At 44.8% G+C, this 15,646-nt stretch overlaps 1 protein-coding gene across 1 annotated transcript in view; it reads left to right on the plus strand.

The window, feature by feature from the left end:
• The window catches only part of GRIN2B (glutamate ionotropic receptor NMDA type subunit 2B), a 284,759-nt gene that overhangs the window by 82,294 nt on the left and 186,819 nt on the right, over positions 1 to 15,646 (plus strand). The gene's annotated exons all lie outside the window — the stretch shown is intronic.

Here is a 15,646-nt window from a genome sequence, read left to right on the forward strand (position 1 = left end):
CTCAAAGCCCAGCCACATAGTCCCACAGGAGTGAGATAGTGGGGGATGAGGAGAGCTTTCCAAGAAAAAAATGTTGAAGCAGCAATTCTACATCCTGCAAAGCGCACAATATTTTATATGGAGTAAAACATACAGGGATTCCATCCTTCATCTGATAGCATGTGGGTGGACTGCTGCTCCCAGTCAGAGTCTTGTGGATTTCAGTGGGGCTCTGCTCAGGGACAGCAGTCGACTGGTGTGCTATCTACTGTAAGATCAAAGCCCAAATCAGCCAAATACTGTTAACTGAAATCAAGGAGAAAAGTTAATCAGAATCGTCTGAGGGAGAAGAATTGCAGGAGTAAAAATTACAATTCTCCTTATAGGATCCCATTCTGTTAGAAATCAAAAGGGCATAACTGCGAACATTTGCTGTATTTCATTTGCTCAATATTTTAACGATGTGTAGCTACAGATATGGCTTTGTGGCTTACCTGCAAATAAACTAGGGACAGATGTGTAAGCTATCTAGGGGCTATAGAATGTGAAGCTGAGTATGACCCTGAAGCTACACTACACTTATGGATGTTGGTGAAATGTGTTTAGATGTACTAGAGCTGGTGACAGATTTCCTGATGGAACAGTTTTCCACTGGAAAATGTTGATTTGGCATCAATTCTGTTAAAACTTTTGGTAGAAAGCAGGCAAGCCAACATACCTACCTGCCTGGTTTCCTGCCCACCAGCCAGCTAGCTGTTCCCCAGGCTGTCCAGGTGGGCAGCCAGCAAGCGGAAAAATTCCATGTTGGTTCCCCTGAAATGGAATTTTTAAAATTTTTTTTGTTTGACTTTCTGTCCCAATTCAGGACATTTTTAATGTGACAGAAATGCCATTTCCTGGCCACTTCTATGAAGTGTTTGTGCGTGCGCGCACACACATTTGTGTGTATGTCCTCTAAAACAAAAATCTTTGTTAAATATCGGTTACAGTTGTTTAACTGTATCAGCAACATAACTCACAATTTATTTTAGGACTAAGTCCTCACCCAAATACAGCTATGATTTTCATCTTCTTCGCATTCTCACACATGCACACCACCTAGTGCACACATCTTCTCTCTGTACCATGAGAGCATATGTAGGACCAGGAGCATAGGGAGGTAAGGGACAATGGGCAAGTAGGACATTTCTGGGGGAGTCATTTGGCAGCAGGGAGACATTGGGGTGTTGTGGGCTATAATAACTATAGCAGATGACGTAGCTGTGTGTGTGGTGGGGTTGTATGGAAGTTTGTATTTTGCTTGATGAAGAGGGGTTTGAGCGCTCAAAGGGTCTGGAGAAGGTTGATGGTGGTAGGTAATGGGGGGGTGGGGAGGAGAAGTGAAGGGGGAAGGATCTCCATTCTGAAGAACAACATGTGTCAGAGGGGTTATGTTGGAACTCAGTGCCGACTCCCTGGGTGAAATCTTGTCCCCACTGAAGTGAATGGGTGCCTTGCCTCAATTCCATTAGGGGCAGGATTTCACCCACTGTGTTCTGTTGTCAGTGACTGTTTCTTCTGGAATGCCCAAATGAGAAAAGATGCCTTGTAGCTTAGCTGTGACCTATATGCTTGTAAGTCTAGTGAGAAGTAGAATGTATAGAAATCTAGAAAAATTGTCAATGACAACTGTATAGGTGTTTCTTTTCCTCACAATGGTCTACTGCTACTCTTTCCCAAGGTCTAGTGGATAACGTTGTGGGAATTTGTTTAGCGTCTTGTCGTCCTGCAAGTCCTATGCTAGGTTATCATACTGACACTGGGATTGTTCCTGGTATTGCATGAGGTGTTGGTATCCTTTCCAATTGATCATCCTGTAAGGAATGTAGGACTAATCTCCAGTTGCCAAAGGTAATCTTCTGCTTTGGGGAATTCTCCACAACCTTGAAATGATCAAGATCCTGCAGATATCTTGTGAAGTTTGCCACATAAGACTCTTTTAGTGTTAGTCATATCTGGCCTCAGTGTGTCTGACAGCAATGTGGAACCATATACTATCGGCATCCAACCTTCTAGGTGTATCTGGAGTTAGCTCCTCAACAAGGCCATTAGTTGCTGACATCTACTGACATGGCTGTAGACCTGGAACGTTGCAGCATGCTGGTATTGAGAATGTGGCCCTGAAGAGGTCACTCCTATGCGTTGTCCCAGAGCCGAAGAATCAAGTATCATTTGGTGCAGTTGGGGGACACAAAGGGTCCTTTGCACTTCCTTGATCCTATGGCCACTTTATGCTGGACTAGTCCACTGAACTATTCAGAGCAGCCCAAAGGCTGCTCTAAACTGTGCCATCTAACAGCAGCCCCAGGGAGCTGTTAGGGCAGCAGGGGATAGCTGGAGGATACAGGAGCCTGGGTAAGGCCTCCTCCTTCCCAGTTGGGCCCTCCGCCATGCCAGCTGCAGGGAGTGGTTGGTGGTGTATGAGCTGTTACAATGTGTCTAGTCTACTGAAGACTCCTTTACAGCAGGGGTCCCCAACGCAGTGCCCGTGGGCACCATGGTGCCTGCCGGGGCATTTTTGTGCACCCGCAGGACATCCCACTGCTGAAATGCCGTTGAGAAGCGTTGCCATTTCACGGCAGCATTTCGGCAGTGACGCTTCTTGCCGCTGCTGCTTGTCGACGGCGGCATTTCGGTGGCGGGGTGTCTGGCGCCCGCCACAGTCTTCTGGGAATAGCAATATGCTATTCCCACAAGAAAGGTTGGGGACCACTGCTTTACAGAGAGGAGATCTCGTGGGGGCTGAATCTCCAGAGATTAGGAACACGTTCTGCTGGTGGAGTAACATCCCCTTTTTGCCTGCCTCAGCAAGTGGGCTCTGGGGAAACTGAACTGCTCTTTACCTCTAGACATGGTCCCTCCAGAACTGGGCTGAGGTACATAGGCAGATAGTGGTGTGTGTGTGTGTGTGTGCAGGAAATCTGCACTGCTACTGTCTGTGCTGTACCTTTTCAGAGGACAAGTAGAGGACTTCTGTCAGCCAGGCTGTCAATCCATTGTCTCTCACCAGCACCAAAGCCTCTTAAAGAGGAGAGACTTGTGATGGTCACAGCAAGGATGTGTGTGGGGAACTGGATTTATGTCCACAAAGTGGACTGGATTAGTGATGATGCTGCGTTTGTGTAGTTCATTATTTTAGAACACGTAGGTGCTCTAGTTATGGGCCAGGACCCCGTGGTGGTAGGAGCTGTACAAAAACAGAATAGAATGATGGGTCCTTGACTCAAAGAGTTTCTAATCTAAGTATAAGACTGGAGACAACAGCCGGATACAGATAGACGGGGGGAGTACAAGGAAACAATGAGAGTGTATCACTGCCAGGCAGTGGTTTCAGCTCACCAGCAGCCTAACCATTGTCAGGCTTTTTGCAGGCATCACAGCAAAGGAGAGCTCTAAAGAGGATAATGAGTTAGTTTTGAGGAAGTTGATGCGTGAGAGGCAGCCTGGCTGAAAGCACGAAGGCTTGTTTGAAAATGTAACAAGTGGGCGATGAAGGCTGGCATCATGGGCCGATCAGAGGCAGGAGTCAAGCTCTTGTTACTGAATGAGAGATAATAGGTGTTAGGTTTCACAGCAAACAATCAGCGAAATTAGATAAAAACATAAAATTCTTGCGAGAAAGTTGTAACATTACTTTAGGTCTTAGAATTCAGAACACACAAGAACCCCAAAACAGAGAGAACAAAACAGGCTGCTCCCTAAAACAGAGGCCCAGCATACCCCACCTTACACTCGATGGCTGTCTGCAAACTGATTGCTGCTAGGCCTGCACACTTCCCTACCGAACCCCCAGCTCTGCAAGCTGGGCCAGGATTTAAAGTGACAGCTTGTAATTGTCTCGGTTTTCAATACACTATAATAGGTCAGGTGGGGATAGTCCTTCAAATTCTTAAAAGTGAAGACAAACAGCTTATGTTTAATGCTATAAAGAAGGGGGTGTTAGAGTGCTGGAAAAAGAGAAGTAACATGTTCAAAGTGATGGGCTAGGAAAATTATCTTTGCAGCTGCATTCGGAATGACAGTGAGTGGGGCAAGATTGCATTTGTCAAGGCCAAAAGAAGGATGTTGCAGTAATCAAGATGCGAGATGATGGGAGCCTGGATGAGAGTTTTAGCCATGTGGATAGATAGGAAAAGCTGCGTCTTAGAGATGTTATGCAGAAATCATCTGTAAGATTTAGACTTAGAGAGAGGTCCGAGTGGAAGATGATGGCCAAGTTATGGGCGTGAGTGATTGGTGAGATGGTGGTGTTGGAAGGGCTTTGAAGGGAAAGCTAAGAGCTCTGTTTCAGCTATATTGAGCTTAAGCTAACGGCTAACATCTACAAGATGTCAGAGAGACAAGCGGAGATTTTCATATGGACAGAAAGAGACAGGTCTGGAGCACTCAGATAAATCTGTGTTGCCTGCATAAAGATGGTAGTTGTTACCAAGAGATAAGGTGTTGAGGTAGCAGGTTTAGTGGTAGCTTTTATGATACTAAGTGCAAAAGTCAGGGCATTAGGAATGGAAAAAAGTGTGCAACGGGATTGTCTGGTGGTCCTGCAATCAGTGCACCACACTGCTAGGTGGAAGACATGGAATTTGAGAGCCACAAGTAAAAGTCCATGGCAAGACAGAGGCCATTATGGACTGCCTATGAAATTGCTGGGCAGTCTCTGGCTCACTGACCATTGGAGCTGACAAGTTCATTAGCAGTGGATGTATCTTTAGTAGTGCTAGAATGCCTGTCCCCTGTACATCTGGTGTGTTAATTAACTCCCCAAAGTGGTCAGAGGGGGCATGGAAATGGGGTGAATCTTGCAGCAACAGTGCACACCACTCTTATGTGACTTTTCCATCCATTTCATGGAGATTCATGTCAAGATTTTTTTTTTTTTAACCTGAGCCATGGGATGGAAACCAAAAACAAAAGAGAAGATAAGGGGGAGCCTGTTCTGCATTCTAACAGTTAATTAAATCCTTCACTTTCGGAAACTAGTGTTCCAGGCAGACAAAGGAAGATAAAAAGAACCCAGTGCATGAGATTACTGGGTTTGCGCCTTAATATATTACTAGGCAAGATTTCATTTGTGCACTTTCAAGAAGGGATTTTTAACCTTAGATTTTTCTTTAATATTAGGGAAAAATCAATCATGCTAATTCTTTTCCTGTCTTTTGAAGACACTGTTGTGTACTAGTATCCAGGAATGAACCAAATAGGCCCCCACTTTTCCAGTGTATTGTACCCTTTAATCGTTTGAAGGAGGGGGGGACGTGATGTGGAGGTGGGAGTTGGGGGTGGGGGGGGGAGAGAGAGAGATGCTTCAGTTGCAAAGGGGCCTGAAGGCACAGATTCACAGAGAGCCGTTTCCATGGCAGTGCTATGGAAACCAGGTTCTGCCGCTTGCTGCTTCTCAGAATGGAATTTCAATGCTTCATACAGCTTTGGTACAAAGAAGAAAAAATCCAATCCTATTGACTCCTCATCAGAACAGACTGCCTCATTCCACCCATTTCCCGCAGTCACTCTGTTTGTCTCTTGAGTAGGGACATCAGTGGCAAAGAAGTTCTGATACACTTGCAATTTACCCCAAACTAGGGGGCAAAAACCCAGCTGGGCCCCTCTGAATAATTTTGGAGGTTCAAGAAAATGTGGGTGGCTCCGGAGTCTAGTTTTTTGTTGTATCCATGCTGCAGAGTTCAGTCCGGATTCAGAAGCTGAAGTGCTGAAATCATTGCATTATCATTGCTGTGACCAGGAAGCAATGGAAATCTCACAAGAAAAGCATCTCTGTGTGCTAGCTGGGTAGGAAATGAGGCCTAGTGGGTAAAGCAAGGCATTGGGAATGAGGAGACCTGGGTTCTTCTCTTTCCAGTTCTGCCACTGTCTTTCTGTGGGACCCTGTGCAAACTCTTGAGTTCTCCAGCCATTAGTCTCCTCACCTGTACAATGGTGATGATAATAAGATCCCTCCTGTCCAAGAATGCAAAGCCTAATCCTTCAAGGTGTTGAATGTCTCTCTGAGGTGCTGAGCATGCCTGACTTTATTTGTAAGCATGATCGAGATCTTGCAGGACTGGGCCCACTATAAAGCTTAATTCAGTAATGTTTGGAAAGTGCTTTGAGGCCCTCTGATAAGTGCCATAAAATGCAAAGTGTTATAGACTGGGTAGGTATGGATGAGTTTAGATAAAAGCTTGTGAACATTTGTACTGTATGATGGCCCAAGCCTAACACTTGACTTTCTCTTATCTGTATTTCTCTTGCAGGACGAAACAGTGGGACTGTGAAGCAATAACATTGTATTGCAGGGACCAAAACAAATGCATGTCTCTAACTGTGCTGCGATCACTGGGGCTGCAGAATACAGGGCAGACTTGCTAAAATCCCTATTGCAGGGAGGAGGAGGAAAATGGGTCAAGGTTCCATAACAGACACACAGTCCTTTCAGCTGTAGCTCACTTGTCCCAGTCCAGTCAACACCATAACCACCAGGGAGTTAGTTGGCCTGTGTGAAATTAGTTGATGGTCTAGTCAAGAGTATAGTGAGAAAGTGTCCTCATCATAAAAAGCACATCACAACAGTGTCTAATCACCTTCTTGCTGGCATTCTGACAGGGGAGGCCATGGATTGAATGGGTCACGGGGAAATGACCTCCCATACCCACTTGCCCTACTGCTTTTCATGCTGTACCAGTCCTGGGGATAAAGAGAAGACATTGGACTACAGACCTGCCAGTCAGGCACCTTTCACATTTACTTAAAACAAAGTAAACTCTAAAATCCCCTAGGACCTGTCTACATCCTGAGTGTCTCCCATCTACTCCTTGGAGATCTCCCTTTACCTGCCCTGGTGAGTGGGGCGGACTTGTCAGTGTGACCTTTTGGTTCGGTGCCTATGTTTAGTCTCCAGTTTGTGCAGGACATTTAATCTGAAGGCACATAAACATATATGAACACTCATGCACATAAACATACGAGATCATAAGTGATACAGTACAGAAGTGAAGATAAGAGGCACTGGATTTAGTGTTTATTCTGTAAAGGGGCTGAAGATAAATTATAGTGAGGTGTGGGGAGGGTGAGAGAGAGACAGACACAGTGATCACTCTAGATTTGGCTTACTTAACAGCCATGGTATTGTGCTTACCTGGCTGTCTTGTTCTCCATCTATTGGAAATCATTACAGTTCACTGTCAGAATTAGAAGTGGGTGAATGTGGCAAGAAACTCCAGCTTCCAGATGAATTCACTGTGTCATGCTTATAAACACTGTGCATTCCCTTTCTGCAAACATCTGCAAACAAGTTTTACTGGCATGAAAGTTCCTAAAAAATGCTTTTCAAACCCAGGGAATTGGTGATCTGCTCATGGAATGTCTGTAAGCAGAAAGTCTTATGACAAATGATTTGTTGTGAATTTTCAGTCAGGCTACTCATGCCCCCATACTTCTCAAGTACTGTCCTCATAAAGATTTTGAAGCAGCGACTCTAGATTTTGAACTCTGACCTCAGCTAGAAGAAAGAATTATGATATTTTAGCAGGTCCATTGTAATCCAGAAGGGGTCAGTGATACACATGCACTCAACACACTTGGGCTAGCTTACAACTATTGTGCCAACTGTATGATGTCAGTCTAGGGGAAGGCCATTGTAAGGCTGAGAAACAGGAGGTGGTTTTAATGAGAGCTTTGTTATAATTATACAGGGATGGAAGCTGGGAGAAGATGACATTATATAGCAGCATGTGGCCTGTTGGGGAGCTTGGCGATTCCTCTCTGACACTGTTCAGTCAAGGTATTTTAACAGGCAGTAAGGAACAGAGACAATTCTGAGACCTTGCATATGGCTGCCCTTAGGGCCTGATCCAAAGCCCACTGAAGGCAGTGGGAGTCTTTCCACTGACTTCAACAGGTGCTGGATCAGGTTCCTAGAGCGGGTGCTTAAGAGAGTCTGTTGCCTCCTGCTTGCCCAGAGCCTTAGTGACAGCATATCTGAGCCTGTTACCTTCTCCAACAGTTTTGTTGTACCCAGTTTCCTTGCATCCCTGGAAACATGACATACTTCAGTCCTGTGTCCTCATAGTCATCTTTTTCCTACTCTCTGCCTGCTGTATGAAAGCCTGTATGTTCCGGGCTGCCCTCTTTTGTGCCACGTTCAATTCAAGCCTCAGGTGGAGGGACTGGGAGAAGCGTCTGGGAGCTGGAGCGTGTGACAGAAGGTGCTACAATGCAGACAGCTTTATAAAAATGGTGAGTGACCTGAAATTAGTGAGGGGAGAACCTCAAAAGGACCAGGAGTTCAGTTCAGATAAACTTATCTGAATATTGGGGTCTTATTCATCCTTCCTCTTCTCTGCCCACCTTGCTTCTCTCTCCCAGACCTACCCCTGAGGCCCCTCCACTCCACGCTCCCTCTCCAGCAGCTGATTCCAGCTCCCTACCTCCTCTGTGTCCAACCCTCAATAGATAGTACAGGATTCCCCCAATAGTGCCACTCACACTTTCTTGTGCCTTCATGATTCTCTAGTTATAGTGATGTACTTCCCAAGGGAGATTCAGCTGAGAGAGAGCACTGTGTTCCACTGGTGAGGGTTCCTGCATTTTGCACCTTCTCTCTTAGCTTACTTTTGTCTAAGACATGAATACATTGACTCAATCCCCACTACCTGCCTCTCTGAAGTCATGCCATGAGCTAGAACGTAGCCTAGGGTTTTAGAGCCTGGGGTCAGATTTGGGGATGAAGGCAAACCTGGCCTGACTACAAATTAACTCTGCCTGAACACCACTTGGTTCCCTTTCCCCCCAGTCCTTTTGAGGATTGTTTTCTAGGCACAGCAATGTACCCCCAGTCCTCTGCTGTAACTAGCAGCTCCCCCGTTAAGGCTGTGGTTTTCTTTACTGGTCTTGCTCCCCTCTCCAGTCTTAGCCTTACCTACAGGTTGGAGCTCAACTGAGGCCATGGAGAAAGGACCATGCACCTAGTATTTGATGTTTGTAGTAGTAATAGTGATAACCAACTGTAAGAATTGCCACCTTATAAACATGAAGCCCATGTCCCTAATAGCAGGATGGGACTTGCTTATACCTTGAGGGAGTGGGGGAGAGGGGAAATGTGAGGAGAAAACTGGGAAAATCCTCAGGGGCATCTGGCTGTCTTCTCAGAACAGCCTTCCTCCCCTGCCCATCTCCCTGTGATGGAGGCAAAGCTGGGGTCCTGTCTTTAATGAGCAGTCTTTCCTCAGGAATCAGCTGTCCCTGTCCCTTTCCCCCCTCCCTTCCTTGTCTGGAGGAATTGCCTTCTGCTTAATAAATGTCTGCTTGTAATATTCTGAAACAAGGAGGCTAATCAAAGGCCCCGTTCCATGGAACAGGGAGACTAAGTGACCAGATTAATTTCAGTAATCAAGCAGCTTAATTTGGACATTTTTTTTCCCTCTCTCGTTCACTGATGGAAATTGAGGTGATTCTCATCCTAGTGAGAAACTCCTTCCCTGCCTGGTTACACTCCGTTTCTGGTATTGGAAAAGGGAGCACGGTGATTGTTCGGAAGGGAGAATAGGGACAAGAAGGGGTCACACAGGATGATCTTGGAGAAGGAATGTGAACTGCTATGACTGACATTGCCTTAGCACCTTTCACCTGGAAGGATCCTAGAGCATTTTAGAAGCGTGTACAGGAATGACCCCAGCCACCAGTGAAATGCAATCACTTTGTCTGGAATGCAGCAGCTGATGAAAGGACAAGGAAACGCTTCTTGGTGTGTCCAGAATTGCAGCAAGACAAATAAGATAGCTAGTTCAAACTGAAGGACGATTAGGTAGGGAGAGTGTTATTGCCCAAACTGGAATTTGTCTGGAACACAAAGGAGAATGAATGTTCCTGATCCTGGTATTAAAAGTTGACCTGCAATCTTTAATGACAACAGATGGCCAGGATCTTGGTTTCTCACTCATCTGAAAGATGACACCTCCAGCAGTGCAGGAGCCCCCACTACCATTCTGGGACTTGAATCTAGCACAGATTCAGAGGGAAGAATTCAATCTATTGAATCATGGGCACCACTGCTGCCTGCATCAGCTGTTGTTTCTTTGGAGGTCACCCACCTAAAGCCGTGGCCAGACCCAATGTTGCTTAGCAGTCACCAGCTGAGGCGATCTGATGGTACAGCTCCTTTTACCAGCCTGCCAAGGCTGTGAAGGTCCAGGGAGCCCAGGCAGGGACTGTAACTAGAAAGATGTTCCCCTTGTCATGTGGTGACACCCTTTTTCTGGTGCTGGAGGCACCTCAAGAAAAAGCCTGGGAAAGGTGATGAGGGAACTGGTGCTCTGTGATTTTTATTGAGTGGGGAGACCCAAAGTTTGACTTTACACTGCATGAGGAAGGATTTCTTCGTGTTTCAAATTTCCTAGGTGGAACGGTCTCCCTAGGAAAGTCGTGGTGGCCCCATTGCTTATGTCCCCTTCAAAACTGGACTGAACAAGACCTGGGGGTGTATATTGTAGGGAGTAATCTTTGTGTGTGTGTGTGTGTGTGTGTGTGTGGGGTTGTGGGGTGGGGGTGTGTGTGGGCATGCGCGCACATACGCAGATTGGACTGGAAGCTCTAATAGATATTGTCTAATTGTAATGTCTATGATTTCATGAAGTTAGGACAGGTGTGCAATGGCATGTGACTGAGCCCTCTGGAATGAGTGGGTTTGAGGGTTTGATGTTGTCCCCATAGGCAGAGAGGTTTTGGGTCTGGCAGTTTTCCTTTTCAAGCTCTTAAATCCCCCTCTTCAGTGTGTTCCTCCAGTGTGTGGATCTCTCTCACGCTCTGTCTCTCACTGTGTGTGTGTCTGTCTCTGCAGGGGGCATCTTTAACTTGACTGCACCCCTGCCATCTTTTGGCAGTCAATTTTTCAGTGACAATCCCATGAAGTTCCTGACTCTCTCCTCCTTTTCTCCTCCTTCCCTTCCCTCTCTCCCTCCTGCTGATTTGTTATTATGTACTGCAGCTGCCTGGAGGATTTTAAATAGACCCATAATCATACAGCAGCTCCTCTTGGAAGTGTAAATATGACCCCCTTGTTAATCTCGTATGTGGAGGCTGCAGCAGCCCCTGGAGGAGGAAATGATGGGCAAGACCCAAATCTGGGGTCTACATGAGGACCTGGAGAGGTACATATTCACAGCTGTCTTCTGGTGCCCTCTGATCTGTAATCAGTAGGAAATTGCCTTGTGTGCTGCTTCGTCTAAACATAAATGGATTTGGGACTGGTGAAAGGTGCCAGATTGACAGACCTCAGAGACTGAAATCCCCTATTAATCCTCAAAACAGGTACAGCATGGACAGAGGCAGTGAAAAATCCCCATAACCCGCCCCCTTGCTCCATCTCTCCACAGGACAATGTCTCTGAACCCTGCCCCAGGAAGGGACACCTCTGAGATCAGAGTAGTATTCAGACCCTTTCAGTTCTTTGCCTCAGATGACACTGTCAACAGCATGGCTAAGTAGAGTCAACCGTGATGTTTTTTGTGATATGGACACATGTTGGTAAGGAAGTGGACTGAGATCCAGCAACTCATTTCACAGGGTCGGTATCCCATTTCCAACCCTCAAGCAATTCATTCTCCCCTTAGACTGGGATACAATGAGTTGAACCATACAGTTAAGTGAAACTATGGAAGAGGCTGTAAACAGTGCATTTCCCCAAAGGAATTTAGGATTTGCCCTTTAGGAACAGATCAATGGTCCATCAAGTATGGTATGCTGCTTTCAGCAGTTACTACCACCTGTTGCTTCAGAGGAATGTGAAACCACACATAATCTGTCTGGCCAATTGTATAAAGCTGGGAAGCTCTTCCTGCCTGCCTATGGCCAGCAGGCAGCATGGTCCATGGCACCAAGCAGTAGACTGTGAATTAGGGGACCTGGCCTCTAATCCCCTTTCTCCCACTGGCTTGCTATGTGACCTTGGGTGAATTGTTTCACCTTCTATGCCTTAGCTTTCCTGTCTCTAAAATGGAGATAAGATGATTACCTTCCTTTGTAAAGTTCTTTGAGCAGTGCTATGTAAGAGCTAAGTATTATTATCTTAGCATCCAGAACTACAAATATTGTTACCGATTGTAAATTATCCAACCTTTTTAAAAATCCAGCCACAGTAGTTGATTAGAGCTGAGGGAATAATTTACAACAAATTTGTTAAACGAATGTAGCCTCTCTGTATATGGAATATCTATTGTGGAGATCATAATTTGTTTGAATGTATTTAATGAATATCTCTGATTTTTTTTTTTTATAATTGTCAAGATCTGGAATTCAATCTGAATTGCTTGGTTATGGTTGGTCAGTTGAGACACATGGTATGGTGTCTATTCCCTTATTGGATGAGCACACAAGTACTTCTGGCTTGAATACTTCCATGTACAAATAATAAAATGAATTTCTACATGTACCTTGTGCATTTCCATGAATGAACTTGCTGGTAAAACTCAAATGCACAAAACTTTGTGGACAGAGAACTTAGAAAGGATGAAAAAATGGTCAAAGTGAATTCATGGAAAAATGTGAATGAATATTCTCAAAGAGCTTGATTCACCATTTTACCCCAGTTTTACATATGTGTATCTGGCTTGTATAAGATGCATGGAGTAATGCAGTGGAGAATCAGGACCAAATTGTTTATGCTGTATTTACCCTGCACTACTATTTGACTAGGTGGTCTCCTATAGTGGTACATTCCACAGGTTGACTACATGCTGTTTGAAGAATAATTTCTTTTTGCTTGTTCTGAATTTACCAGCCATATTCATGACTCCCAAACTATCAGAATGCTCACATTATGAAACCAGTATAGCATTTGTTTGACAGAGTAAATCTGACTGGCCCCATTTCCTTTAATAATCCTTTTCTAACCTTCCTCCCAAACCCCATATGGGTATAAGAAATGAGATGAAAAACCTATATTAAGCAGTATAGGGCAGTTGGGCTCAAAATTTCAAAAATGGCCACTGATTTTTTTTTGGGGTGCCTCCAAAATGGGTTAACTGTCTTGTTAAAAAAGATGTAACTGCAAACATTTACATTCTTAACTCTAAATGGGTGAGTAGTCTCATTTCAGCAGGATTATTCATGTGCTTAGAGTTAAGCATATGCATAAATATTTGCAAAATCATGCCTAATTTCCTTCCCACTGTTTCTTTGATGGACACAGAGAAATCCACACAGGCTGGGGGTGAAATCCAGACTGGGCTCCTTTATTTTCCTTTTATGTGCTACCTAACTAGTGCTGAGCACAGAGTGGAAGAATTTAACACTAAATCCCTATATCTAGAAAGGACATAAGTACAGCCGGTGGGAGGAGGAGTACATGAGAACAACATGTAGTGTAGGGAATTGTCTCTGGTTGCAGCCCCTGTTTGGCATGGGCTTGGGTAAAGGGAAGCATTAGCTGGTTGACTGTGTATTGAGCAGCTGCTTGCACTCTTCTTAACCTGTGTTTTTAAAAAAAAAAAAAAAAAAATTAAATTATCCCCAGTGCTGATCTCAACTGCTTACTCAATTATTACAACTTCCAGGAAAGAAAATGTATTTCTTTGTAATGCAGTTATAAGAGATTTACATTTTTGGCATTACTAGTGGTGTTACTATTATTATTCAGTATATATTTATTTTATATTGCCGGATGCCACTTCACAAATGGAAAATCTGTGTGTCCTAATCTCCTGGGCTTTGGAAAGCACATGAGCGGAATTAGTCGAGGGATGCACACATAATGGGTCACTGCCGGTGCATCTTGACAATGGCTGATAGCGGTTAAAGGATTTAAGGATGCATAGAGAGGCCTTCACAGCTGCACTGGAAAGGGCTGCTGCGGTTGCTGCATCACTGTTGTCATAGTAACAAAGCCGGGCCTTAATCAGGAGGCACATTAACACACATTCTGCCATCCTCCTTTCTATGCTCCACCCTGGGTAAATTACTGAACAAAGCCCAGTGGATAGAGAGAGAAGTTTCAGGACATTGTGTGAGGACAGGGATCCAAATGGGGATTAGAGGAAAGGAAAGGGGTCCAAACAGTGCAGGACAGAAAGAGGTCTAGATGTTCCCTGGAGCAGAGAATGATCCCAGGGGATGAGGTGGAGTACAAAGAGGGCCAGTGATGTCTTAAATGGGATTGGCTAGCCAGGGAAGGTCTAATTGTGACCAGGGTGGGAGGGTTAGTCAGAGAGGGTGTCATAGGAAATGAAGTATGTTGGATTGGGCCTAATCCAGAAAGGCGTCCAAATAAGAGCAGGATGGGTTGGTTGACTAGACTGGTTAAAACCGGATTGGGAGGTGTGTTGATCTTTTTCATTCTAGATGGCGAGAGGCAGAGGGGTCACCTGATGAAATTAGCAGCTAGAATTTTAGTGCCTTTAGAAGTGTGTGTAGGGTCAGCTGCTGGGGAGTTGGATAGGTCTCTTCCAGAATCCCTTCCCTTTGTTTTAATCTGGGCAGTCTTAAACAGACTTGGCTGAGTGAAGAAATCCTATCTAATTTGTACCCTCTGTATTGCTTAGATCTGTGTAGGAGAGAGTTTGCAAAGCTAAGGTCAGGCCTGTTCATAGGTGGAGGGTAGAATGCCAAGGAAAACCCAGATGCTGGAGTAAAGCCTGTTGGCAATTCAGTAGAGGATACTCTTCTTTCAGAGTTAGTATGGTACTAAGGCCCCAGCATAGTGTTAAACTTGGGGGTGCATTTTGTCAGTGTGATGTAGAACTGAGGTCCTGATCACTTGTGGTCACTAAAGAGTCCCTGACGGTGCTCACAAGTAGGGCTGTGTGAAAATTTTTGCACAAATAGTTTATTTGATTGAAAAATGCAGTTTTGGTCAACTGCAACTAGTCATGAATTTGAAACACAAATTTTCAACTATTTATAAAACAGCCAGAGCAGGAGTAGGTTGTGGTGGTGCTGCTTCTCCTCCTGACCTTCCCTATAACTTTTAGCCCAGCAGTTAGAGCGTGGAGATGGGAGAGGCAGGTTTGAATCTCTGCTCTGGAACAGACCTGAAAATAGACCTTTTCAATTCACTGAAAAACTTGGTTTGACCTGAACTGAATTTTGTATTTTTTTTTTTTTTTTTAATTTTTGTGGAACTGCTACTGAACCAAAAAATCAGTTATTTGCTTAGTTCTGCTCATGAGAGAATGGGGGCTAGACCTGGTGTTCTGCCCAGTTTCCAACATGGGTAATTATGTCTAGCCTGCCTAAATTCATCCTGCAGCTTCAATTGGATACGCTATTCCATCTTCCATTTATATTGTAAAATGTTGTTTAGGGTTGCTGTGCACTGTTAAACTGCTGCTATCAAATGTCTAGGGGGCAGAGGACTTCCTCGGCAAAAGTTAAAGACAGATCATTGACTCTAGATAAGGAAGTAAACTGCCTTGTCTAGTGGACCCCAGAAAAGGGTTGAGGCCAAGGCTGTGGGAGGAGGGGGCTTTATCAGTAATCCCTGCTGAAACATAAATGCTAGGAAATATGGAGTAACGTCAACTCCTCCTAAAGAGTTCTCTGCATCTGCATCTAATGCAGTTATTGGAGACATAATCAGTGTTGCTTGCTGTATATGTAATACGGCAATACACGATCCTGTAGGGTAGACAACCAAACTGTT

The sequence above is a fragment of the Lepidochelys olivacea genome (genome assembly GCF_965140295.1).
Source record: "Lepidochelys olivacea isolate rLepOli2 genome assembly, chromosome: 1".
Lineage (NCBI taxonomy): Eukaryota > Metazoa > Chordata > Testudines > Cheloniidae > Lepidochelys > Lepidochelys olivacea.